This window comes from Canis lupus, chromosome 26, assembly GCF_011100685.1.
Source record: "Canis lupus familiaris isolate Mischka breed German Shepherd chromosome 26, alternate assembly UU_Cfam_GSD_1.0, whole genome shotgun sequence".
Lineage (NCBI taxonomy): Eukaryota > Metazoa > Chordata > Mammalia > Carnivora > Canidae > Canis > Canis lupus.
Window position 1 is genome coordinate 19,007,145 of NC_049247.1, and position 27,967 is coordinate 19,035,111.

The following is a 27,967-nucleotide window of genomic DNA, read 5'->3' on the forward strand; positions in this document are numbered from 1 at the left end:
TTATGGAGCCTAATTCAGCACCCTTTGACCCCTCCTAAACAGACATACCAAACATCAGAGACATGGACCTGCTCTCAGCTCTTCTGGGGAGCACGGAGAGGTGCCACGGTCCCTCCCAGGCCTGACCACAGGACAGGACAAAGGCGTACAGGGGTGGGGGCGGGTGCTCCAGGCCATCGGTCATGGAAGGTTCTGCTTCTCCTCGTTAATTCAAGAGCATCCACGGCTCCCGCTGAGCAGCTGAAGAGCTCTCTGGAACCTCTTTTCAACTGAAAACAGTAATTTGCAAGAGCTCACAATGCAAGCAACAGACGAGATGCACAGTTGAACGGTAGCCGCAGCCAGCCTTTCTCCCAGCCCGGGGTCTGTGGAGCCACTCAGAGGCTGGGCAGCTGCCCCAGGCTGGTGGGAGGGTCCTGGGACGCAGGATGAGAGCCCATATCAACGGCTCCCTAGAACAAGCTGGGGTTTTTACCGTGAGGCCCAGCAAGTCCACCTTCCCCCCAAGTATTGGTTTCCTAGAGCTGCCGTAATAAACGACCAAACTGGAGGGCTTAAGACAACAGAAATGCATCCTCTCCCAGATCTGGAGGTCAAAGTCCAAAATCAAGGTGTCGGCCAGGGCTGGTTCCTTCTGGAGGTTCTAAGGGAACATCCATTCTGTGCCTGCCTCCTAACCTCTGGGGGCTTCTGGCAATATCTGGCATTTGCTGGCTTGTAGATGCATCAATCCAACCTCTGTCTCCATCTTCATGTGTGTTCCCTCTGGGTGTCTGCCTCTGTTTCCTCTTCTTATAAGAACACCAGTCATTGGGTTGGGGCCCACTCAATTCCAATAGGGCTTCATCTTAACTCATTATACCTATTTCCACATAAGGTCCAATTCTGAGGTTCCTGATGGACATGAATTTTGGGGAGACACTGTTTAATCCAGTATATGCTGTACTGAATTCCACTTCGGCTACTTGCTGCTGTGGTGATGGTAGGCAAGTGACTCAACCTCTCTGATCCTGTTTCCTCATATTTAAATAGGAAGGATTTTAAGACTGCCATGATGATTAGGTGCCATGACACAGTACAGTAAGTGGTCACGAGCAAAGACCGTGAAGCCGGATGACGTGCCACCAACTTGCTGTGTGACCTTGGATAGGTTGCCTAACCTCTCTGGTCATCTGCCCCCCTGTCTTTAAATTGAGGAGATTAAAAGACATCATGGTCCTCCTCCCCCTCCCATAGTCTCAAATTCTTAAAGATCCCTAAAGGTAGCACAGAGGTCCATGGGGCCTGTTAGGATTTCCAAGACCCTAGAAACTATACATTAACCATCAACAATAATACAACTCTGTTTGGGAGCTGGAATTGGATTGACTTAGCACTACACTCCATCTTTTCTCAGTACAAGCAGAATTCCTCACCAAGAGTTATCAGTGTAGGGGTGCCTGGGTGGCACAGTTGGTCAAACGTCTGACTCTTGGTCTCAGCTCAGGTCGTGATCTCAGGGTTATGAGATCAAACCCCAAGACGGGCTCCACGCTCAGTTATGGAGTCTGCTTATAACTCTTTCCCCTCTCCCTCTGACCCTCCCCTGCTCTCTTTCTCTCGCTCTGTAAGATAAATAAATCTTTAAAAAAAATAGCAGTATCTCTGGTAGGTTTTAATTTACTGAAAAAAATTCAGTAAATTAAAATCGTGCAATTTGTTTAAGAAACAAAAATATTTCTGGTCACAGAAAAGACAGATAATAAGAACATTCTTGGGGCTGGAGAGGTAGGGGCTCAACAGGATTAGCGCATATCAGCTCATAATAAATGACAACATCAGCTGCCAGTTATGGATCGCTCACTGGATGCCAGATGTTATTTTCACTACCGCCCACTTTGTCTCTCATTTACCCACAAGACAACCCTGTGAGGTAGGTATTCTTACCTTTATTTTACAGTTGAAGAAACTAAGGCTGAGAGGGGCAGTGAATCACCCAAGGTCACACAGCTGGTTAGGATAGGAGCTAGGTGGAAATCTGAATTCAGGTCTGAAACTCTCTTAAGTAAGCTGTTCAGCTATGAAACTGTTAACTGTCTCAGCTAACTGTAAGCTCTAAAGCAGAGAAACACAACGTCAGCGGTATGCATAACCTAAAATGTTCAAGCAGCCACATGAAAAAGGAAAAACAGAAGAAATTAGCTTTAATCATATACTTTAATGTAACCCCCAAATCTAGAATATTGCCGTTCCAGGATGAAATAAATTCAAATATTATTATTAACAACATATTTTACATTCTTTTCTTCACATGAAGACCTCAAAATCTGGTGTGTATTTTACACTTATGGCACACCTAGGATCAGACTGGCCCCATCTCAACTGCTCAACAGGCACGAGGGGCCACCGGCTGGTGTAGCTCAGCAGATCTGGAGATCTGTCTGCGGATTTCCAGAGCTGGGAAAATTATGTGCATCTAGACTGACTCCAAATCAAGACACATCCCTGCTGCCAGTCCATGGCCTCCTTAGGCGGGAAGCAAGGGAACTGGGAAACTATGTCTCTGGCATCCAGACTATCCAGGTACCAGGTGACTCACTCCGTGTGCCCCAGAGCTCCAGCCTCTCCTGCGTTACCCACTCTGACCCTGTGGGCAGCCCCAGGCCTCTCAGCTGAGGGCCCACGGTGCTGAGCCCAGTGTGCCCTGGGGCTGATCTGGGCTCACGTGCACCTAGCGTGGGCACCCCGTGGATCCGAAAGCACCCTGCAAGGACAACCGAAACTGCTTCCATAGGCCAATGGGACTGGCAGTCCATGCCTGGCTTCAGACCCCAGCTCAGCCACTCCTGCCTAGGAGAGTTGCGCCATTCTGTAAAATTGGGGTCATATGACACCTCCTCCTTCACAGGGTTGATAGGAGGGCCCAATAAAGAATTCTAAGAATTGCCTGTATCTGGGGCGCCTGAGTGGCTCAGTCGGTTAAGCATCTAGGTCTTGATTTCTGCTCAGGTCATGATCTCAGGGTCATGAGATTGAGCCCTGCATGGGGCTCCATCTTCAGCCCCTGAATCTGCTTGAGATTCTCTCTTCCTCTCTCTCTGCCCCTCCCCTTCTCCAGCTTGCTCTGTCTCAAATAGACAAACCTAAAAAAAAAAAAAAAAAAAAGAATCATTTTATCTCTTCAACACTTATGTCAAATACTGAGCATGTTCCAAAGACATGCCATTTTATGGATAGGGAAACTGAGATCTGAGAGATGAAATCACTTGCCCAGCATTACACAGCTAGCAGATGATGGATTGCTCATATTGTGGCTGTGAGGGTTAAATCTATTAGTATGCTAAATGAAAGCACTTCAAAGAGAACTTGGCACCTAGTGAGCTCAATAAGGTTTTGCTCATGCCATCATCACTGTCACCATCACCACCATCATCATCATTGACATCATATCACCATTTACATCATTGTCCTCACCGTCACCATCACAGTCATCATTGTCATTGTCATCATCATTATCACCATCACTGTCATCATGTCATCATGTCAACATCATCACTATTGTCAGCCATCACCATCACTGTCACCATCGTCATCACTGTCATCACCATCAGTCATTGTCAGCCATCACCATCATCACCATCGTCATGTCATCACTGTCAACATCATCACCATCGTCAGCATCACCATCATTGTCATCATCATTGTCCCCAGAACCATCATCATCTGACATTCACATCATCACCATCACTCTAATCATCACCACTGATGTTATTACCGAAATCCTCATCCTCTGCCTCCCCATATGTGCTGTGAGCACAAAGCAGCACTGGGCACAGAGGTGCAGGGCCCACATTGAGCAAGCTTCTTAACCTAAGTAATAAATAGACTTGAATCCAATCAATAACACAAAATAAAGATAAAGCTGAAAGATGATTCCTGTTTAGGATGGACGGACAGACGGGGACACACACACACACACACACACACACACACACACACACTCAGACACACACCCAGGACATTTTCTTTGGCCAAAGAACACTGCCAGCACACAGCTCTGTGCTTGCCTTGGGGGAGAGAAAAAGAAGCCAGCCACCACAGGTCCTGTGGAGTTTTTTTCCTTCCCAGTACAAGAAGTCTCAAGGAGCACAGCCTCCATCTTCAGCTTCTTGGCCAACCAGGGGGTAAGCTGCCAAGTGAAATAACCTCCCTCGGGCCCTTAATGGTCTGTGCAACAGAAGGGGCCTTGTTTGGGGCACTCTATTTATTTACCATCAGCACTGCTGCCAGCCCACTTTATATAGAGTCACTGCAGGTCAAGCTCTGGGCAGAACCAGAGATGCCCTCTCTGGCTGACCTTCCCCTCAGCCAGGGAGGTAGCCTCTCGGTGACTCCTTCATATTCCTCCATCCCTGACCCCGCAAAATTTACCAGCTGAGTGTCCTACCTCCACCACACACTGCTCTTCTCATTAACTCTTTCAAGTCAGTGACACCCTGGTGACTGTGGATTTATGTCCAGGTGTTTGGGTGTTAGCAGAGCTTTCCTAAAAGTCAAGGCTTTGGGTGCGTGGGGCCTGGAAAGAACAGAGGCTGGAATGTAAGAGAAGGCAAACAATTTTAGCACCACTCTGACCATTCTACGGAAGCCTCCTGCTCTCAGTTTATACCAGCCTTTCGAGCTTGACATTTCTGGTAAGACCTGTGGACAAACCCAACTGCATGATTTTGGGCTCTCAGCAAAGCTAGGGGAATTCCCTAGAATATGGAACCTGGGGCATTTATAGTCCACAATTTTTATTGAGCACATACTATATGCCAGAAAGGATGCTAGGTAATAAGGGAGAGGGGAGAATGATATAAAACCCCAGTTTCACGTATCTTACATGATAGGAGACTAGAGCTTGATTTCCTTACTTAATATTTCCCCTGGATGTCAAAATCATCTCTATTTTTAATTATTTTTTAAAGATTTTATTTATTTGAGTGAGAGAATGTGTGAGTGTGAGCAAGGGGAGGGGGAGAGGGAGAGTTAGAGGGAGAATCTTAAGCAGACTCCCAACTGAACAGGGAGCCCAACATGGGGCTCGATCTCATGACACTGAGATCATGACCTGAGCTGAAATCAAGAGTCGGATGCTTAACCAACTGAGCTACCCCAGTGCCCTAGAATCATTACTATTTTAAACTAGTGTTTACTGAGACCAGCTCCTAAATGTTTATTACATAAATTACACAAGTTCATTATGGCACCAACCCCAAGATGGGTACCACTCTCATTATCCCCACTTGACAGATGAGAAAACTGAGGCACTATGTGGTTGACAGATTTACCCCAACTCATTCATTGAGAAGCTGGGAGAAATGGGACTTCCACCCAAAAGCCTAAGGCTCTGGAAGCACACAGAGGGGCAACCAACCCAGTCCTGGGATAAATCTGGCAGTGACCCAAGATGTGAAGGAGGTGGGGTCAGAAGGAAAGGAGAGCTGGAAGAGATGGGGAGATGCTAGCCCAGGGAGGGTAGATCACTGACCTGAAGGCTCCGAGTCAAAAGTACCAGAGTATGATTAGGCCCCAAGACTTCTGCTTCAGTCCCATGTTTTTGCTCCCTTTTTATACCCTTGACCTCATGAGCCCTGCTCTAACCAGCTAAGCTAAACCAGGGCTCAGCAGGGACCCAAAATAGCTACAGCTTCGAGGCAAAATTAGTGCCGAGTCAATCTTGCCCCATTCATCACTCTGGCTCCAACCTTGTTATTTTCAGGCCACACAGCACTGGGAATGAGAGAGAGAGAGATGTTCCTTCAATCCTACTGCATTGCTAGATCCCTAACAGAAAATCTCTCATTGCTTTGTTTCAGAAAAGTGTCAAGATGCTGGCTGATTGCAACCCATCCCAGCATCCTTTTCTACCCCACACTCTCTTCTTCCAGCATCAACTTCCAACCGGTGTCGTTTGAGTAGGGCTAACTCTAGATTCAGCTCCAAAAATGGGTCCTGTACTGGCTGAAGCCAATCATCATGGCCCATCTCCCACTTTTTTTTTTTTTTTTTTACCACTGGCTGGTTCAGAAACAGGCAAGTAATCTAATTAGAACCAACAAGACTGGGTGGCAGAGGTCCTGGTTCCCAGTGGATTCAGCATCTAGTAGAAGTGATCTTGGGCTCCCAAGGACATCTTGTTACTATCAGAAAGCCAAAGACTAGGGAAAGGTAGAGAAACAAAGAAACTAAGATCTGATGGTCTTTGTTTGAGCCTGGATCAAGCCACACCTGAAGCATAGAAACATACTTGTTGATTTTGGTGTCAATGAGCCAAAATAAATTACTCTTTTCTTAGTAAGTCATCTGAGTTGTGTTTTTGCCACTCCTACATTATAAAGTCTTACCTGAGTCAGAGCTGTTTGCAGAATTTCCACCCAGGTTTGTGAAAATCTGTGGTCTAGGCTGTGGGAAGCAGAAATCTAGGATAGAATTACAATAGAAAGGGAGAGCTTTCTAAAACAAAGATTTGGGATGATCAGAAGTCCAAGAGGCAGAAGAGGCTCTGCAGAGAATTTAAATGCAACCCATGGTTTCCTTGAGAAAGAATAATTATAATAGTTTGTCTCTTAAATATCTGGCTGTTATATTTTGTACATTATCTTATCTGGTCATTCTTTTTTTTTTTAAATTTATTTATTCATGAGAGACAGAGGCAGAGACATAGGCAGAGAGAGAAGCAGGCTCCTTGCAGGGAGCCTGATGCAGGACTCTATCCCAGGGCCCTGGGATTACGAGCCAAAGGCAGGCACTCAACCCCGGAGTCACCCAGGTACCCCTAATCTGGTAATTCTTATCTCTTGATGAGGTAGGGGTGAATATTTCCATTTGCAGAAGAGCAAACTGAGACCCAGAGAGAAGTGGCTACCCAAGGCAGAGAGTGAGTAGACAGTGGAACTGGGCTTGGAACCCTAGATGGGTCTGATAGGGACACCCCCTCCCAACATCACAACCTCCCTGATAGCAGGTGCATGCGGAGGTCCTGTTTACCCTCCAGTGGATGGGATTTAATGCCTGTGCCTGTGAACAAATGACAAATGTGAATTTCACCAGGACTGTATTCTCCATTTAACCTTGGCAGGATCCCAAGGGCAGTAAACACTCCCCCAGAATGGCAGAGGACTTTGCTGAAGCGAACAGGTGACTTTGCTTCAGCACAAGGGCCCTAAGAGAATTGTAATGCTGGGCTGTCCTGGGTGCTCATTCCCGCTGCCAGCCACAAGATTCATGAGATGTCCAACATCGTGATAACACCAAGACCAGGGTCACTCAATGGGAACCCACAGGCCTCCGAGTCAGAAGTCGTGATGCTCCCGTTGCACAAATGAGGCAGCTGAGAGGTGAAGTCACTGATTCAATATTACAGAGCTGGTGTAGGATCCAAATAGAGACCACTTTCCGGGACTCCAGTGTTTCTCCAGTGTTCACCAGGCCCAGTGTGGACCCCGGCCTGGGCGTGAGAGAAGATTCCAGCACTATGTAACATTCAATCACAAAGTGAGAAAGTTATTCCTTTTTTTCTTTCAATGTATCTGATTACATCAAAACAGAGCCTCACTTCGGCGCTAATAATTCTTTAATGCTTCGCCTCCCTGATATTCACCAATCTGCAGTGAAGACACAGGGAAGCCTCAGGGGTATGGCCCCAGGCTGGCAACAGTATCTGCCCAGAATTGATCAACTTTGTTTTGCTTTTATAGCGTTTGTAGTGGTTAACCTCTGCTTAGGGAAAGTCCTATTGATTTCATATTTGCAGGTAAGTTAACTCCTTCAATAAGTAGTTTTTAGTAAAAAAAAAAAAAAAAAAAAGATAAATCAATCCAAAGAAAGGCATGCAGATGTGGCAAAAAATCTCAAAGGTGGTGTGCTGGTAACTTTAGGAGGAATCACCACACATTCAGCTGACCCCAAACGTCCGCCTTACCAACTCACCAAATGGGGTAGAGAGGTCTCCAACATAGAAAGAATCACCCTGAGTGAAAAGGAGAGTGGTCCCCACCCCCTTTCTCTCCACTTGCACCCATGTCCTACCCACCCTAAACCACCAGGTCAGATGATGCTTTTCTGGCCAGGAAGAGAGGGACCCTTGCACCTCCTTGTCACATAATCCTAGTTCCTGGTCTCATAATCCCCATTACCAGCATAATACCAGTTTCCAGAGATAGAAAATGGACATTCTTAAAACAAAGCTGATGTGAGCAGAGAAGGCATTCCTGAGACTCCCTCCAGGACAGAGATTTTTTTTTTAAGATTTTATTTCTTTATTCATAAGAGACACAGAGAGAGAGGCAGAGGCACAGGCAGAGGGAGAAGCGGGCTCCCTGTGGGGAGCCTGATGCAGGACTCAATCCCAGGACTCCAGGATCATGACCTGAGCCAAAGGCAGATGCTCAACCACTGAGCCATCCAGGTGCCCCTGAGAACCAGGGTATCTACTGAAGCTAAACACCCACCTGCCCTATGATCCACAATGCCACTGCCAGGCACACACCTAAGAGAAATAAGTGCTTCTATCGACCACAAGATTTGTGCAAGAACATTCCTAGCGGACCTGTTCATTATGGCCCCAAGCTGGAGAAACACCCCACCTGTCCTTCAACAGGAAAGCAGACAAACTTGAACTGCTGATAACATGGAACAACATGGGTAAATCTCACAGACATAATGTGGAGCTAAGGGAGCGTGTGCAAGAGAACAGACACCACGTGATGCTATTTATATGAAGTTCAAGGACAGGCAAAGTAATCTCTGGTGACAGAAATCAGAGAGACGGGTCACCCCTGAAGGGTATCAGTTAGGAAGGGGTGCCAAAGAACTTCCTGGGTGATGAGAATATTCTTCATCCTGACCTTGGTGATGGTGATACAGTTCTATAAGATTTGTAACATGTATCAACATTTTACTTTTATTGTATGCAGGTTGTACCTCCATACGAAGTTCCCAATCTCCCCCCCCTCCATCCCCCACCGAAAGTCAAGGGTTAAACACTAAAAGAATGAAAGAGGGGCGCCTGGGTGACTCAGTGGTTGAGCGTCTGTCTTCAGGTCAGGTCTTGATCCCAGGGTCCTGGGATCGAGTCCTGCCTCAGGCTCCCCTTGGGGAGCCTGGTTCTCCCTCTGCCTCTCTCTGTGTCTCTTGTGAATAAATAAATAAAAAAAATGGGGATCCCTGGGTGGCGCAGCAGTTTGGCGCCTGCCTTTGGCCCAGGGCCTGATCCTGGAGACCCGGGATCTAATCCCACGTCGGGCTCCCGGTGCATGGAGCCTGCTTCTCCCTCTGCCTGTGTCTCTGCCTCTCTCTCTCTCTCTGTGACTATCATAAATAAAAAAAAAAAAAAAAAAAAAAATGAAAGACTTAGATCACAATGGGAATGCCAACTGCTCCTTCACTGGGCCCAGGGGCTGGAAGAAGACCGTGAGCCCACTGGGGTGTCCCACAGGCCAGCATTAATGTCACCATGTATCATTCAATCATCTAATACAGCTGGGAAACCACGCGCCTACATTCACGAGCTCTCAAGACATCCTTTATGCTTGTAGTTAGTACCTTTTATTTTTTTCTCTCTCTCTGCTTAGTGAATTCATTTCCTATCACCGCAGTAACAAACAGCAGCTTCAAACAACACATTTATTCTATTAGCGTTCTGGTGATCAGAAATCTAAAATCAAGGCATCGGGCAGCGGGGCTGTTTCCTCTGGAGGCTCTAGGGGAGAATTTGCTTCCTTGCTTCCCAGCCCCCAGAGGGGCACCTGCAGTCCTTGGCTCGTGGTCCCTTCCTGCCATCTGTCTGGCCTCTGGCAAATGTCATTGCATCTCCTTCCCTGACTTTGACCGCCCCCCAATCCACCCCCCTCTTCTAAGGACCCTTAAGAGGACATTGGGCCCTTCCAGATAATCCGGGATAATGTCCCCATCTCGAGATCCTTAACCTAATCACCTCTGCAAAGTCCCTTTTACCATGTCATGTAGCCTATTCATGGGCTCAAGAGACCAGAACATGGACTGGTTGGCAGGTGGGGGTGGGGGAGGGGGCATGCCTTATTCAGTTGACTTCATTTAGAACAGCATAGACTTTTTAAGAGCATAGATTTTGGAATAGGGTCAGACCCATCTGGGTTCAGTTGCCTGTCCTACCACTTATTATCTTCATGTTCTTTGGGGCATCTGCCTGCCTATACAATTGGACGTGACTACACTTCCCTTGGGTTGCCGGGAGAACAGGTGATGAGGGAAGCAGTTGGCATGGAGTCCGGTTCACTGGAAGCGCCTGGTAAGTAGCCTGTGTATCTTCAGTGATGTTCAATGAATGAATTTTTTTTTTCTCAATACTCAACCGCGGTAAATGTAGTCACCATCTGTCACCATACAACGGTATTATGGTTTCACTGGCTGTATTTCCTGTGCTGTAACTCTTCATCTCTGTGACTCCGTTTATAATTCAAGTTTGTGTGCCTTAGTACCCTTTACCTATTTCCCTCAACCCCCCGCCCACCCCCCCTCTGGCAACTGCCAGTCTCATCTCCGTACTTATGAGTGTGTCTCTGTTTTTCATTTTGTTTTGTTGTTTAAATTCCGCATGTAGGGATGCCCGGGTGGCTCAGTGGTTGAGCATCTGCCTTCGACTCAGGGCATGATCCCAGGGTCCTGAGATCGAGTTCCACATCAGGCTCTCCACAGGGAGCCTGCTTCTCTATATTTCTGCCTCTCTCTCTGTATCTGTCATGAATACATAAAATCTTTTTTTAAAAGAGTTTAAATTTCACATGGAAGTGAATCACATAGTATTTGTCTTTCTCCCACTGACTTCACTTAGCCTAATAAGGTCCATCTAGACCTTATGGACCTGTAGGTCCATCCGTGTTGCATATGGGAAGATCTCAGTCTTTTTTAATGGCTGAAAATATTCCACTGTGGTGTGCGCGTGTATGTGTGTACACGTGTGTGTGCACGCACGCATGCCACATTTTCTTTATCCGTTCACCTATTTTTTTTTTCCGTTCACCTATTGATGGACACTTACGTTTGCTTCCATATCTTGGCGATTTTAAATATGCTGCAATAAACACAGGGGTGCATATATTTTTTCAAATGGGTGTTTCCATTTTCTTTGGGTAGATGCCCAGTAGTGGAATTCCTGGATTCTATGGTATCTCCAGCTGCAATTTATTTAAGGAACCTCCATACTGTTTTCCACAGTGGCTACACCAATTTACATTCCCACCAACGTGCACAAGGTTCTCTCTTTCTCTGCATCCTCGCCAACACTGGATATGTCTTGTTTTCTTGATATGAGCCATTCTGATGTAAGGTGATCTCATTGTGGTTTTGATTTGCATTTCCCTGATGATGAGTGATGTTGAGCATCTTTTTATGTGTCTGTTGGCTGCCTGGTTGTCTTCTTTGTAAGAATGTCTTTTTTAGTTCCTCTGCCCGTTTTTTAAATCTGATTATTTGGGGTTTTTTGGTGTTGAGTTGGATGCGTTCTTCATATATCTTAGGTATTAACCCTTTATTAGAGAGGTCATTTGCAAATACATTCTCCCATTCAGTAGGTTGCCTTTTCATTTTGTTGATGGTTTTTGCTGTGTAATGAATGAATGGTATTGATGAAAAATAAAAAGCCACCTACTAAGGTCTGGGCACTTATCTCTCCAGCCTGTCTGACTCTAGAATTCTTTAGAAATGTTACTGAAGTCCCTGAGTCTGGGCAGAGCTTATCTGGGGATAGGGAAGGGAAGGACTAGCTCCCAGCCCTTCCAGAAAATGGATGGAATGTGTTCTTCAGAATGCTGGGGGGAGGGTCTGAGCCGAATTCCTCCCCTAGCAGGGAATACACATCTTAGCTTTTCTGGTGGGTGCCTATTGTTTATCAGAAGTGGAATTTCCTTGGTACTTTGGGGGACACAGATGCCCAGGCGCAGAACAAAATAGCTTTTCTTTTTCTTTCCTCAAAAAAGCAGAACTTGGTTCATACACGTGCAGGGCACATTCATAAAGTTGGAATGAGAAAGCTTCGTGAGCCTGGGGACCAAAGATGTGGCTCTTATCTGTGTGCGAAATGGGTTAGAAGGGCTGAAGTTCCCCCCATTCCCTTTGCAAGGTGAATCCAGGTGATTATTTCATGTGTGAATCTGAAGAGGGATCTGTGACTCCCCCTGCACCCTACCCACCACCTTATCTTCCCCAGTGAATGGACAGGACTCCAAGAGCTTGGGGAGTAATGGGGGCTGCGAGGGAGACACAGGATAAGCCCAAAGGAGGAAATGACAGAAACAGGGTCAATCCCATCTTCACCCCTGGAGGGAATCGGAGATCATCCTCTCTCTTTACTGCCCTCACCAGAGCTCCATGGCCAAAGGACATAGCATGGACAGTCTGTGTCTGACCCCACTTGGCCTCAGCATGACCTTGGGCAGGTAACTTCTTCCCTCTGTAAGCATCAGTGTCCTCATCTATCAAATGTGGAAGGCAGCAATGATAGGGGTCACTGGAGAGTCTGGGAAGACAGGGCCCAGGGAGAGCCGGAGTGCACTCTGCATGCAAGCAGTCCCATTATTCTAATCACGTAGAGCATCCACTTTACACGTTAGGGAACTGAGAGGCCCAGAGAGGGAAAGTGACTTACCTAAGTCACACAGATGGTAAGGGGCCATCTCCTAGCTCTGACCAGTCCTTGATCTGCAGTGAGCTGCACAGGAACTGCACTGCAGAACATACTAGTAATAGTAGCAACGGCAGGCACCGTTATTGCAGTGGGCTCTCACTCTGAGCCAGGCTCTGTGCTAAGGGCCCTGGATGCATTTGCTAGGGCTGCTGACAAATTACCACGGACTGGGTGGCTTCCCCAACATGGACTTATTCTTTCACAGTTCTGAGGCTAGAAATCCAAGATCAGGGCCGGTTCCTTCTGAGGCTGTGAGGGAAAATCTTTTCCATGCCTCTCGCCGGTTCCAAGCCCAGCTTCTGGTGGACTGCTGGCAATCTTTAGCATTCCTTGGAGTATAGAAGCACCACCCCAACCTCTGCCTTCACATCCACATGGCGTCCTGCCTGTATGTGTGTCCGTGTCCAAATGTCCTCTTTTTATGAACACTACTCATAGTGGATTAGGACCCACCCTACCCCAGTATGACCTCGTCCTCATTTAATGGATTATATCTACAATGAACCTTTTCCAAATAAAGTCACATTCTGAGGTTACTGAGGGGTTCGGATTTCAATTTATGAATTTGGGGGGTGGGGCACAACACAACACAGCCTGTCACAGCCCCAAAATGCATTCTGACATTTTCCTACAACGGCTCTACCAAGGTAGATTGGAAATAATATTTCCACTTTACAGATGGGGAGACTCAGGCTCAGAGAGGCAATGGGACAAAGCTGAGGATTGCACAGCTCACCAGGGGGCAGACCTGGGATTTGAAACCGGACATCTACCTCCCAAGTTTGTGTGATCACTTTACCATTCTGTTTTTGAAAAATCCTGGGTTTATTACATGGCATAGTACACACAGTATAGTACAGTATAGCATAGTATAGAATAGATAATACAGTATAGTATAGATAGTATAATATATAGTATAGTATGGATAGTTTAGTATCAATAGTGTGGCACAGATGGCATAGAACAGGACAGGTTGGCTCAGTGGTTTAGCGCCTGCCTTTGGCCCAGGGCACGATCCTGGAGTCCCAGGATCGAGTCCCGCATTGGGCTCTGGCATGGAGCCTGCTTCTCCCTCCTGCTGTGTCTCTGCCTCTCTCTCTCTCTCTCTATCATAAATAAATAAATAAATCTTTAAAAAAAACAGTACAGGTCGTATAGAACAGTATAGACGGTACACTATAGAATAGAGAGCACAGCACAGAGAGTACAGTAAAGGTAGCATACTGCATAGTACAGATGGTTCAGTATATGGTATGGATAGGATAGTACAGTACAGGTAGTATAGTATATAGTATAATATAAATAGTTTAGTACAGTATAATATAATAGGATAGTGTAACATGGTATAGCACAGATAGGATAGCACTGATGGGATAGCATACAGCATACTAAAGTTTAGCATAAATAGTGCAGTGTAGTGTAGACAGTATAGCACAGATAGCATAGTATTAATAATAAAGTGGAGAATATTGTATTACACATCATATCACATCATCTCTAGCTACAGCATAACCAGGAAAGGATTTAAAGCAAGCTGTGTGCATGCCAGACCTCAGGCTCTGAAGAGCGTCCTTCCAACATCCCTCTCTCCCCTGCCTGCCCTACCAGCCATCCTCCTGCAGAATTCGCAGTGGTTCATTTTCACTCGGGGTCCTGAAAACAGCCTAACGCTCAGCAGCCTCCAAAGACCCAGTAACCCTCACGCCTGGTCCAGCAAGCTCCTAAATTAACGATGAGGTTGTAATGAGCTGCGGTTCTTACGCTGCCATACCCGCGTCTGATACCCCCATTAGGCCCCAGCAGAGCCACCGCCAAGCAAACTCCCTGTGTCTCAGTGCAAAGGGGAAACCTTAGGAGTCCCTGTAGGCAGAGATCTCCCCAACGATATCATATCTCTGGACTCCACTGCCTGCCAGAGGCAGTCTATATTGCAAAATAGTCTGAGGAAAACAAATGATGGCAAGGACCTTCCTCCCACACCCACATTCCCTGGCGAGAGATGCTTCAGTGGCAGCCAGGGCCTCTCTGGAGCAAGGAGACGGGATTCCTCCCCTTGGCTGAACCAACTCACAGTCCAAGTGGAATTATAAGAACCCCTTAGAGCAGGCAGTCCCAAGCAATTCAAGTAGGGCTTTGACCATGATGAGCTCATTTGTTTATCAATACAGTCATTCATCCTATAAGGAGAGTTTACTGAGCACCTACTGTGTGCCGCGTCCTGTGTGCTGCAGATGCAAAGACAAGCAAGACAGAGTCTCTGCTCCAAGGGACTCGTGATGGAATGGCCAGAGGTGACTGAAATATTGTGGGAACCCAGCAAAGACATTTTCCTCTCTGTACCTTGCTTCTCTCATCTGTAAAATGGACACAGAGTCTGATACACAGAAAGCACAGTGTGTGTGTTGGCTATTATTCTCATCAGGGCTGTGATGGGTAAACAGAGAGGGCTAAGGAGGGCTGGCTGGACAATAAGGTGCCAAAAGCGACACCTGAAAAGAAGACAATATCATATTAAGAACAGGAAACCAAGTGGAGGGAGACAGCAAAGGCAAACATTCAGAGGTGTGGGGGGGAATCCATCAGTTGCAGGGACAGAAAGGAGACTAAGAAGACTGTAAGTTTCCATTTTATTCTAGGGGCAGCAGGGAGCCCTGGATTCATCAGATCTGCAATTCAGGAAAAACTCTGGCTGCAGTGAGGAGAATGTTCCAGGAATCCAGGCAAGAAACAGGGGTGGCCCGGGTCAGGGTACTTTGAAGTGAGGATAAAGACACTGAGAAGGTCACTGATGAGACACTCCAAGGCCAGGGACAGGGTCTATCTTGTTCACCACTGTGTCCTTGGAGCCTAGGACAGTGCCTGGCATACAGTACACGCTCAGTAAATATCTGTGGATTGAATGAACATGGAGGGAGAGGAGCAGAACGTCAGTGCTGTGGGGAGGGATGCAGGCCTGCGGCAGGAGACGGAAGACCCCCTGAGATATGACAACCCCATTTACGCTCCCCTGACACAGTATTGCCACCTTCTTTTTTTCCATCCAGAGACAGATATGAAGACTCAAAGAGACAAAGCAATTTAGCTAAGATGACAGCACAAAGGGAGCAGACACTGGACTCTACATTAAGTGCTCTTTTGACCACTCCTCGACCTGTCCTGGAGGCTCAGAGCATAAGGATCACAGAGGGCCTTGCTGTGGGGAGAGAAGGGAACACACTCCCATCACGCCAACCCACGTTTCACTGCTCAGAAATGCAGGTTTTCCTCCAAAGTAAAACTGGGTTAAAAGGCTATCTTCATCTCTGTGTCTCAGAGACGCTCTGGCCTTGATGCTTCCAGAGTCTCCCCAGGCACCCACCACCTCCACTCTCCCACCTGCCACTCCCCGGGGCAACTTAATCTCTGGGTGTCCAGTTCCCCGACACACTCCAGGAAAGCAGGTCAGTAGGTTGAATTGCAGCATTAGCATAAATAATTGACCCAGTGCGGTGGCCACCACTAAAGGACTTTGTGCAAAGCCCACACCAGAGTCCACAGCCCCAGACAACCAGCCGTTTCAGGTTGTACAGAGAACACAGAAAAAAAAAAAAAAAAACCAATACACCAATCTGCTGAGTGTAGGATGTTGGCCAATTTGGTTCTGGCCTCAGCTGGGTATTTGCATGGCTTCAGATGAGCCTCCCACAGGTTACAAGATAATTTCCAGGGGAATAAATTTGTGTTTTACTTCCCTAGTTCTTCTCTTCCCAATTTCAAGCAGGTGTCCAGGCTGTTGCAAGACCTGGCCTCAGGGATGCATTTGCAGGGCAGGAGAACAGAAGCCACCCACAAACCAGAGGCTGTTCTGGTCTTCCATAGGGGGCCAGGGCAGGGTGGCAAACTCAAATGCCGAGATGGGCCACCAAAAGGAGAGGGACCACACGTACGAGGACACGGAGGAAAGAACAGGAGGGCCACTCATTCCCTTCTGAGAGGGCAGCTACTTGTATTCAGCTCCAGCCTGAAGTTACTGAGGATACCCCAATTCTTCACGAGCTATTGGACATCTGGGTTTTTATGTAAAGTATTCTGCTTTTTTTTTTTCATCTTGGAAGCTAAACTAATTAATTTAAACAACACAGAAACGGCAAGCCTATGGAGATAGTAAAAAGATCAGTGGTTGCTAGGGGATGGGGGGAGGGAGGGAACACAGCGGATTTTTAGGGCATGAAGCTATTCTGTATGAGACAGTAATGGTGGATACAGGTCATTACACACTTGTCAAAACCCACGGGATGTACAACACGCAGTGAACTCTAACATAAACTATGGACTTTAGATAATAGCAACGTACCAGTATTGGCTCATCAGCTGTAACAAATAAGCACACTAATGTAAGATATTTATCAGAGGAAGCCCAGGGCAGGGGTGTGGGGGGAGCAGGGTTGAAAGGGTATATGGGAACTCTGTACTGCCTGGTCAATTTTTCTATAAGCCTAAAAATCCCTACTCCTACATAAAGTCTATTAATTAAGCAAATAAGCACACAAACCCAGCAAGCAAAAGTGAAATATCTCGGGGATGGGGGGCTCTCATCCAATCTTAACAACTGCCCATCTGCAAAGTCACAGCAGTGCCAGAGGAAAGTGGGGAGACCCCTGATACCAGAAATAGCAATCTGGGCACAGGTCCCCTCCCGTCTCCAGGGCTGGCTCAGAAATTGGCCAAGTTTCCAGATTTGGAGAAAACCTGCAAGATGAGTGCATGCTTTGGTGGTGACAGGTGGACAGGGTAAGTCCCTGGGGGATATCTACCCACCTTCGGTGAAGGAGCCCCAGCAAGGATGAAAATTAGGTTCCTTGCAAGTCAGTAGAGACTCCACATCTAACTTGAATTCGCTTAACAGAGATTTAAGAAAGTTGGTATTTCTGGTAAACCTGAATTTGTTGGCTTCAACCGATTCCTTGATACCCGCCACCCACACCTGTCCGCCTCATTGGAACGCAACGCTTTGTCAAACCTGACTCTTAAGTGTGCTGGTTCTTGAGATATACAGATGGGGTGGATTTCAACCCATTCTTGGAAAGGCATTGCTCAAATCCAACTAAAATTCATCCACTGATCCCTCTGCTACTGGGTCCGGTTTACAGGGAAACTAACCAATAGTCAGCCAGTTGTTGAAAGACCAATTGATGGAACAAAAAGCATGACAGTCCCAAGAGGTCAACGCTTCCAGAAAAGCCCTTCGTGGGATCAGAAGCCCCTAGAAAACTCGGCGGTGAGCATATGGGTTCTGTGAATCAGACAGACCTGGGTTCAAATCCCAGAGCCACCACTTAGGAGCTCCCTACTGTGTGCCAACCGCTTCACCAGTATTGTTTGAGCACTCTAACAGCTACTGTTGGTTGCGTTTACTAGGTACCAAGCTAGCCCAACTGGGCAATGTGGGAGTGACCCGTTGCATAGAGGGGCCAACAGTTCAGAGACACTAAGTGGCTGTCCTGAGTCACCGCGTCATAAGCAGCAGAGCGAGGTATGTACCCAGCACACAGCCTTCCTCCTCTTTGTGACGATCTGAATCTACTGCCTCCGTTTCCTCTCCATCCCCAATCTATTCGTGCAACATAGAGCCAATTAACAATGATATTTTTTGTTCACGGGGGATTTTTAGTTTTGGCAGGCATTTAAGAACCGTCTTAAATACAGTTTCAGAATATTACATCCGAACACTATTTGAGCTGCAGCGAGAAGCTGTTGGTGCAGAATGATGGGGGGATCGGCACAAATTTCGGAGACCCCAACGTGCCTCCTTACATACAGCGTCTCCACAGAAGTTCCCCACTTACCCCGTGTGGCCCAGGAGAGGCGCGGGCTCTCATCGGATCATCAACATCTTCCCCAGACAACGTGGGTGGCAAGGGTAATAATAGCAGTTTTAGTTGTTATTTCTACAGCACGAACTATGTGCCAGGTGCTGGGCTGGGTGCTCTGTGTAGATTATCTCATGTAAATCTCAGCACACGGGGACGCCTGGGTGGCTCAGTTAGTTAAGCAGCTGCCTTCAGCTCGGGTCAGGATACTGGGGTCCTGGGATTGAGCCCCTGCGTCACAGGAAGCCTGCTTCTCCCTCTCCCTCCGCTCCTCCCCCTGGCTTGTACTCTCTTGCTGTCAAATAAATCAATAAAATAGACTTTTTAAAAATTTCAGCACACACTTAGGAACTCGCTTCTATTGGCATCCTTACTGTACATCAGAACACCGAGGCTCAGGTGAAGTAACTTGCCCAAGGCCAGGCAGCTCCTCGGTGGTGGCTCTGGGATGTGAACCCAGGTCCGTCGGATTCACAGAGGCTACATGCTCACCACTGAGTTTTCTGGGGGCTTCCAGTCAGTGCTGACCTCTTGGAACTGTCATGCCAGTCAACTGGTCTTTCAACAAGTTGTAAATATGTTGCCTGCCTATTCCAAGGGCTGGTGTGATGGCCACAAGGCTGAATAAAGCTGGGTCTCCCTGCTACGAGCCATGATGGATGTGTGCCTATGGTGCGAGCTGAGGGCCAGGAACAACATGCTGGCCCTGGAATGGGGTGGCTCCCTACGGTGCCTCTGAATAACCTCTACACTAGCTGTCCAGGTCAAAGCTGGCCTGCCCCACACTCTGCTCTCTCATAATTAAGATACCAAGCAGCTAACAGCAGAAGCTTTACATGTCTGAACTAGAGAGAACCTGAGGAATGATCCCCATCACACAGATGAGGAAACGGACACTCCCTGGAATGGAATGAGACTTGCCCAATGATTCAGAGTAGACCCAGAACCCAAACCCAGGTCCCTTCACTCCCCACTCTGAGTTCTTTTCACAACGTCCCTGTGATGGCTAATTTTACGGGTCAACTTGACCCAGCCATAGGGTGCCCAGACATTTGGTCAAACGTTACCCTGGGGGTGTCTATGGGGGTGAGACAAACACTTGAATTGGTAGATGGAGGAAAACAGATTGCCCTCCCCAGGGTGGGTGGGTCTCAGCCCATCCTTTGAAGGCAACAGTAGAACACAAAGGTGGAGGACAGGTGCATTCACTCGCCCCCTGGTTTCTTCTGCCTTCAGACTCGGACTCAGACTGGAACTTACACCGTGGGCTCTCCTGGGTCTCCAGCTTGCCCATCGCAAATTGGGGGACTTCTCGGCTTCCATAATGGCGTGAGCCAATTTCTTACATTAAATTTCTCAGTGTTTCTGCCTCTGTCATGTACATATATATGTGGATATATATATACACACATACACACATACACACACACACACACACACATTCTGTCTAAGAAGAACCCTGCCTAATGCAATCACAGTGCAGCCAGCAGGATGGGATTCAGGGTATATTTGCCATTCGGGCAACACATTTGCTTTTAATATGGTGATCCAGAGTTCCCCACTGTGCGGTATACATATACTCATAGTACTCCACGAGGCACTTTTAGGTGGCTCACATATCAACTGTCCTTGAAGTGCTGAGAATTATGTAATTGTTTTAATGGGAATTGTTAGAAAAATTAGAATTGAGCATCAGACTTCGACTTTACATGTACTGTCACTTAAGGATGACACGGAGCAAAATAGTGAGTGGATATAAGATCCTATTTAAAGACAAATGTGCAGCTCTGGGAAAATTCTTGAGGGCAGATTAAGAAGTATTGGAGTTTGAGGACATCATTAGTCCAAAAAAGAGACACTAATGGAGGAGATTTGGGATTTCTGAGCATGGCAGTGGGAATATATTTTCCATCTGAGAAGCTTCTAGAACCCTTTAGTCGTGGGCAGAACAGTGGCCCTCAAAGATGTCCTAATCCCCAGAACCTGTGACCCTGTCACCTCAAGGGCTAAAGGCACATTGCAAATGGATTAAATTAAGGGTCTTGAGGTTAGGGAGGTTATCTTAGATCATCCAGCAGGCAGATGTCATCATAAAGGTCCTCAGAAGAGGGAAGCATGAAAGTCAGAGTCAGGGACGCAGATACGACAACAGAAGCAGACACAGAGCATCATGATCAATTATTGGTTTTCAAGATGGAAAGGGATCATGCACTAAGGAACGTGGGCAGCTTCTAGAAGCAGGAATGGGTGAGGAAATGACCTCCTCCGAGAGCCCCCCAAAGGCACCTGCCCTGCCAACATCTTGATTTTAACCTAGTGAGACCCATTTTGGCCTTCTGACCTTCAGAACTGTAAGGGAATAAACGTATGCTGCTCTAAGGCATCGAGTTGGTGGTAATTTGTTACGGCCACAATAGGAAATACACCTTCCAACACCAGGGGTGGGGGGCCATCTGCTTCCCCCTGAAGTGCACCAGTCTTCCCTCCTTCGTGACAACAGGAGTACCTTCAAGCTCTTGCTACCACCATGTGTCGGGCATCGCACTTCCCCTAGACCAAGGAAAGCCTTCCAGAACTGAGGCTGCCAAGGACATCACCTGTCTTCTCCCTTCTCTGCCAGGATCTCTGCCTGGGGAGTGGTCTGCATGGACCACATCCACAGGCCCTCTGGTTCTTTGGCTTCCCCTTGACGATGATTAGTAGGAGAGCAGGAGGGGAGACGGTGGGTTGCGAATGACCAGGGCACTCCTTCCTCCAGCATCTCTCTCTCTCTCTCTCTCTCTCTGTCTGTGGGGCCACAAGGACGGGCTGAGCCCCTCTACTGAAGACTCCAGCTCCAGTAGGTGATCCTTTCTACACAGCTGACTTCCCGTCACTACTCAGAATAGCTCCCTCTGCTACTAACTCTGGAGTGCTTCCCCACCCCTTGTGATTTCCCCACATCGCGCCCCCCCCCCCATTAAACTCTCACCCACTGCCCAACGTGAGTGATCACTTCTGCTAAGCTCGCGACTGATGCCCCAGACAATGGGAACATGGCAGAGACAAATTAAGTCACTTGTCCAGGCTCCAGAACCAGGCAAGGGAAGAGCCAGTGCTGGAGCCTAGGTCTGTCCAAAACCCCTGGCCACAGTTCGCCAGGGTGGCCTGCAGGCCGTCAGCTGCAGACAGCCAGAGGACAAACTGTATCTACCTACCTTTCTTTCTTTCTTTCTTTCTTTCTTTCTTTCTTTCTTTCTTTCTTTCTTTCTTTCTTTCTTTCTTTCTTTTCTTTCTTTCTTCTTTCTTTCTTTCTTTTCTTTCTTTCTTCTTTTTTCTACCTATTTTTCTATTTGAATTCATTACTAACAGTTAATGATCTGGAGCTCTTGAATACAAACCCGAGCTCCTGTTTGTTTTTTTAAGATTTTATTTCTTTATTTGAGAGAGAGAGAGAGAGAGAGCACAAGCAGAGGGAGCAGCAGAGGGAGAAGGAAAAGCATGGTTCCCACTGAGCAGGGAGCCCAACGTGGGGCTCAATCCCAGGACCCCGGAATCATGACCTGAGCCAAAGGCAGATGCTTAACTGACTGAACCACCCAGGGACCCTGTCCCCGCTTATCCTAAAATTTGAGAAAATTAACCAGCACTGTGCTAAGTGCTTTTGTGTGTTAAATGGTTTAACCCTCCCAAGTGCTGGCACTGACCCAAAGTTCGAGGTAGGGAAACTGAGGCACAAGATTAAACTGCTTGCCTGAGGCTGCCTAGCCAGCAGGTGGAAGAGCTGGCATCTGAACCTAGTTCTCTGATCGGCCATAGGAAACAGAGCCATCGGACGTGGCACAGGATCCCCGCACTGCCAGGTCTGCCACAAACCGGCCTTCACCTCACCTGCCTCGCACCTAAGGGCATTAGAGTTGCCACCCCTTCCCTGGGCTTTTCGTTGTCTCCAGGGGAAGAAAGCCCAAGCCCCCTCCTCCCCCTCCAGGTTCCTGAGATGGAATCATTTTTACCCCAGGGCAGGCCTGGCCATCCAGAACTCTTCATCCCAAACGCAGCTCACCGAGGAAACTCGCGCACACCTAGATCACACAGCCCTGGTGCTGCCCAAGCCCGTGCTCCTCCAGCCACACCATGGATTTCTAATTGCGTCCAGTGCGGGCTGGAGCCGGGAAGCATGTGCTCCCCAGCCCTGTGCCCAGAAACACAGAGCCCTTGTTCCCCGGCCCCCATGCCGCCCTGCACGGGCTGGACCCTTGCCTCGGCTGGTCTGAATGGGGCCTCTGACTCTGCTCCTCCTTGGGCACTGTGCCCTATCAGCCCAGCAGTGGAGAAAACAAGCCATGCAGAGGCACTTCCTAAAAAAAAAAAAAAAAAAAAAAAAAAAAAAAAATCTCTGAAATCTGACCTGGCAAGGCCTCCTTCTCCCAGCGCATGGCCTTTGGAATGGGCAGTTTTGCCGGGTTCTGTTTCCTCTCTTTCTCCTCCCGGCTATTCCTCTGGTTTCTGCCTCTGAGCATCCCAGGATGGGCGAGTCCAGCTCAATGCCCTCATTGTCGGGGGAAACCAAAGCTCCCAGACGCCTTGAGATGGGTCCAGGAGGCCAGCGCCACCCGGGAAAGGGGATCTGCGGCCCTCTTATCACTGAGCAGCTCTCCCAGTCAGGCCCCAGTGTGGGCAGGGGGAGGGTGGCGACAGAGGGATGGGAACTATCAGAAAGTGCTGGTCAGACCTCAGGGGAAACAGACAAAATTTCTAGAAAAAAAAAAAAAAGAAAAGAAAAAGAGAAGTGTTATCTGGCCAAAGAGAGCAGTTAACTGGCCATTAGTCTATGGAGTAGGTTTTCCTCTCCAAAACTCTCAGAGATTAGGAAGGGAACTGGGTGAGTCCTGGGGAGTCCCCAGAGGCCACAGGGTCACTCGGGATGCACATGGTGCCCAGGGTTGCAAGGCATTGTGGGAGGTGTCTGGGAGAGACACCCAGGAGGGCCTGCCAGGCACAGGGAGGCCTGGATGTGACCCCGGAATTTGGTTCTAACTGGCTGCATACCTGGGCAAGTCCCTCCCAACAGAGATGATCTTGGTTCATCCACCTCTGAGCAAGAACCTCTCAGAAAAGAGTTCTGGAGCTGGATGGCAGTGATGGTACATTACAAATGTACAGTTGATCCCTGAACAACACAGTTTCGTAAATCCATAGAATTTTTTTTCAATACAATACACAATACGGTATATATACGTACTTTCTTTTCCCAATGATTTCATTATTAACAATTTTTTCCTCTAGCTCATTTTATTGGAAGATTACCGTATATGATATACATAACACACAAAGTATGTGCTAACCAGCTGTTGACTTTTAATCGTTAAGAATTCCAGTTAAAAGGGGCACCTGGGTGGCTCAGTCGGCTGAGCATCCAACTGTTAATTTTGGCTCAAGTCATGGTCTTGGTGGTTTGGGATGGAGCCCCACATCAGGCTCTGAACTCAGTGTGGAGTCTGCTTGTCTCTCTCCCTCTGTTCCTCCCCCCACACTTTCTCTCTAAAATAAATAAATTTTTAAAGGAATTTATTGCAGGGACATCTGGGTGGTTCAGTGGTTGAGGGTCTGCCTTTGGCTCAGGGTGTGATCCCAGGATCCAGGGATTGAGTCCCACGTCAGGCTCCTGCAAGTAGCCTGCTTCTCCCTCTGCCTATGTCTCTGCTTCTCTCTGTGTGTCTCTCATGAATAAACAAAATCTTAAAAAAAATTGAATTTAAATTAAAAAAATAAAAAAAATATTGCAAGGGGGTCAGTACCCCAATCTCAGAATTGTTCAAGGTCATCTGTTTTAATACCACTGAACTATATGCTTAAAAATGGCTCAGATGGCAAATGTTAGGTTATGTGTACAGCTATCCCTTGAACACAGGTCAAAGGAGGGCTTGAAAGGTGGGGACGGAGGGCCACGCTGCAAACTTCTAGCGGCTACACTGGAAGGCTGGTTTGTGGCTCCAACAAAGGGGCTTTTCTTTCAGAGCTCAGGGAGGTCTGCTCAGAGTATATGCCTGGCCTGGCCACACTCAGGACAGGTCCCCATCCACGTAAAGTACTGAGGACAGTCCCTGGCACACAGTAGGTGACTAATAAGTACTTGTTCGCTGAATTTCCACATAAGGAATGTACAGCCTAACGGGGAGGATACATAAATGGAAACACCGTCTAGCTGGGGCTATACAAAGAGATATGCAACATACTTGGGCTTCCAGAGGGCACCCATCTGTCTCTCAGGAAGGCTGGACCTCAGCTTCCCCATCTGTAAAATGGGCTGTGAACATGGCTTGGGGGCTAGCTGGCAAAAGCTCAGGCAATGTGGGTGCCTCTTACATGCTTCCACTCCAGGACCCTGGGAAAGCTTCCACAGAGAGGGAGAGAGAAGGAGATTAAAATCTGGGGGAATTAAAAAACAAAACAAAACCTGCAAAGCCATTGTTATCATCTTCCATCCCAGTACTGAATTAAGCCAACATTGGGTCCTACTGTCTTTGGCCAAAAAAGAAATAAAAGACCCTCTATTTGCTCAGGGGTTTGCTGACTTGACCTCGCCTGCACGTCTGCTGTAACCCCCTAGCCCCATTCAGCCCAGTCCCCACCCCTACCACTGGGCTTATTGAGATCAAGGCTAAGGAGGGAGAGGTTTCTCACGGCTGGGGGGCCTGGTGAATTTTACAGGGTCTCCAGCAGGACGCTTCGAACTGCAGTCTTGATAATTAATGTGTCAGTGGGAGCCCTTTGATCATTTGTCCTCAGCAGACAAAAGGCAAAGGAAAGACTCTCAGGGGTGAGGCTATTATCTGAAGTGGGGTGGGGAGGGCTTGTGCCTCCTTGTCCCCTGCTTAGAAGTCAGCCTCAGACTCCAGAATCACATGGGTCCACTCCACCCTGGCTGTGTGACTCCAGGCAACTCACTCCACCTCTCTGATCCTCAGAGTCCCCACTGGTAAAAGCAGGATAATGACAGTAATCCATGATGTTGTCAGAGGCATTAATAAGGTGATCCATCCAAAACGTAGTGGCTGGCCCGTAGCAAATGCTCAATAATGGCAGTTAATGCCCTATGAGGGCATCTGATGCTTGAAAAAACTCTGAATATGGTGTCTAAGACCCAAGTTTGAGCCTGGTTCCATCACCATTACCATGAGATTTTTACTCACATCATTTAACCTCTCTGACCCTCCTCTGTTATATGATGGAAGGAGTACAAGCCCTGGAGAGGATTATGAAGAGCACCAGGATCATCACTGTAACAAACACGATGGCAGCTCTATTTATCGATCAAGTCTACTACTTAACTGTTTCCCAATCCTTGCTTTCCCTACTCGCTCAGGCCACCACCTCCCACTCATTCATTCATCCAACGGCTGTTCAGTGATCCACAGCACACCTGATTTACCTCTTCAACACACCAGGCTCTCACCTATCCCGCCTGTCAAGAATCCCATCTTTCACTCCCCCACCCACCCACCTTTCACTCCTGCCTGACCCTGTTCCTCTTGAAGGCTTCGGTTTAGATGTTACCTCCTCCAGGAAGCCTTCCTAGACACCCTCTGCTGGGTAAGGGGCCTCCTCTGGGCTTTCACACCACCCTCTACTTCCTCCACTGAAACACTGATCTCCTGGTTTGTAACTCCCTGCCTCCTCCACCAGGCCATGAACTCTGTGAGAGTGGGCATGAGAAGCATCTCTCTTACCATGGGCCAACCATCTAGGTTTGCCTGGGACTGAGGGGTCCCCAAGATGCTTAGACTGGAAAATCCAGACAAACCAAACCCAGCTGATCGCTCAAACTGTATTATTGAGGCTTAACAGAGTCTAGTCCAAGGTAAGCCCAATTCTCATTTGTTGATAGAATGGGGAGTAAGAGATTTACATATGTTTCCTAAATGGATGGATGAAGTTCATCAAGGAGTTAATAATCCAAAACCATCAGCCAGACTTCTGGAAGGCCCTGGAAGACCTCAACCCCACTGCATTCTGCTCCAAGCTCCAAGGTCCTATAAAATTCATAGTGTTTCTGCTCTCTAGCAAGGGCCCAGATTCAAGATCAGGATCCAGGCCCACCCTCCTGTCTGTAAAGAAAGGGAGGTCAAGGCCATGGGCAAACAGCCAGGATGGCAAGTCCAAAGACCTAATTCTTCTGGACCGAAAGGCCAGCCCACCCTGGGCAGCACTCAGCTGCCCCACCTCAGGGCCCCAGCTCCTTATTCTTACACTGCCCCAGCCCTGTTATCTGACCCTCCATCCAGGACAGCTTATCTCCCTGTCTTTGGGTAGCCTGCAAAACTAGAAACTTGAAAATGCTTCTCGGGTTTTATTTTTCTCTTTCTTTCTTTCTTTCTTTCTTTCTTTCTTTCTTTCTTTCTTTCTTTCTTTCTTTCTTTCTTCTTTCTTTCTCTTTCTTTCTTTCTTTCTTTCTTTCTTCTTTCTTTCTTTCTTTTTCTTTTTTTTTAACTTTTTCTGGGGCAATCAACCCTCCATCCTTATCACATTCTGGAAAAAGGGGCTAATCGTGTCCTCTAGCCAGGTGGCCTCTGTGCCAAGACAAAAGCTGTTTGGGCTGTTCCTGCACCTGTAAATTTGGAGCTCTAAGAGGATTCTGGGACACACAGGGGGCACACTCCACACCAGAAGTAATCTGTTGCACTGGAAGGGGAGGCTTAAAAGAAGATAGCAGAGGGGGTCCTCTGTAGATTAAGGGCAAAGGGGTATATTTCAGGTGGGGACCCCCCCCAGATATAATTATCAGGGAGAGCTCAGGGGATCTTCTCGTGGGACCCATGAAAACAAAACAAAGATGAACAGTTTGGTGAACTGTTACACAATGAACACACGCTCACCTTCAGGGCAGGACAGAGAACAAGCCCCTTCCAGGCCCCTTCCCACCCCCCCGCAAAGTAACTGCCCCCTGACTACTGCAACCATTTTTCCCTTGCTTCACTTTACATGTTGACCTAAAGCAAGTAGGCATTCCTAAACTCAGGTTTAGCTTCTATTTCAAGCTTTTTCTAATGAGAATTAGATACTGTATGATTTTGTATGTCTGCTTTGTTTGCTTGGCATTATTTTGTGCATGATCCATCCTTCTCCAGCATGTAGCTGCAGCTTGTTCCTTTTTACTACTGTCTGCTACTCCATGGTGTGTTGGAACTTCCTTTTACTTGTCTATTCTATCATAAAGGACATCCAGGTAGTTTTTGGTTTTCTCACTAGTGTGTTATTATATAAGTAGACACATATTATTACATACATACAGTCATATAGTAGTCCTACCAGTTGAAGAAAGAGAGAATACCTACGCAGATCCTGGTTATTGTTGAGTCTGTATCTCAGAGTGGAAGAGCAGATTAGAGGTGGTCTTAAGCCACTTCAGTAAATACCACCAAATGGTTTTCCAAAGCGGTTGTGCTAATTCATG

The 27,967-nt window shown here is 47.5% G+C and overlaps 1 protein-coding gene and 1 long non-coding RNA gene across 2 annotated transcripts in view; one reads left to right on the forward strand and one right to left on the reverse strand.

Annotated features, from left to right (window-relative positions):
• The window catches only part of WSCD2 (WSC domain containing 2), a 116,154-nt gene that overhangs the window by 77,010 nt on the left and 11,177 nt on the right, over positions 1-27,967 (reverse strand).
• On the forward strand, positions 17,257-18,642 carry LOC119866190. The gene is made up of 3 exons (XR_005379299.1): positions 17,257-17,942; positions 18,083-18,197; positions 18,371-18,642. It is a non-coding gene; the product is annotated as an uncharacterized LOC119866190 (long non-coding RNA).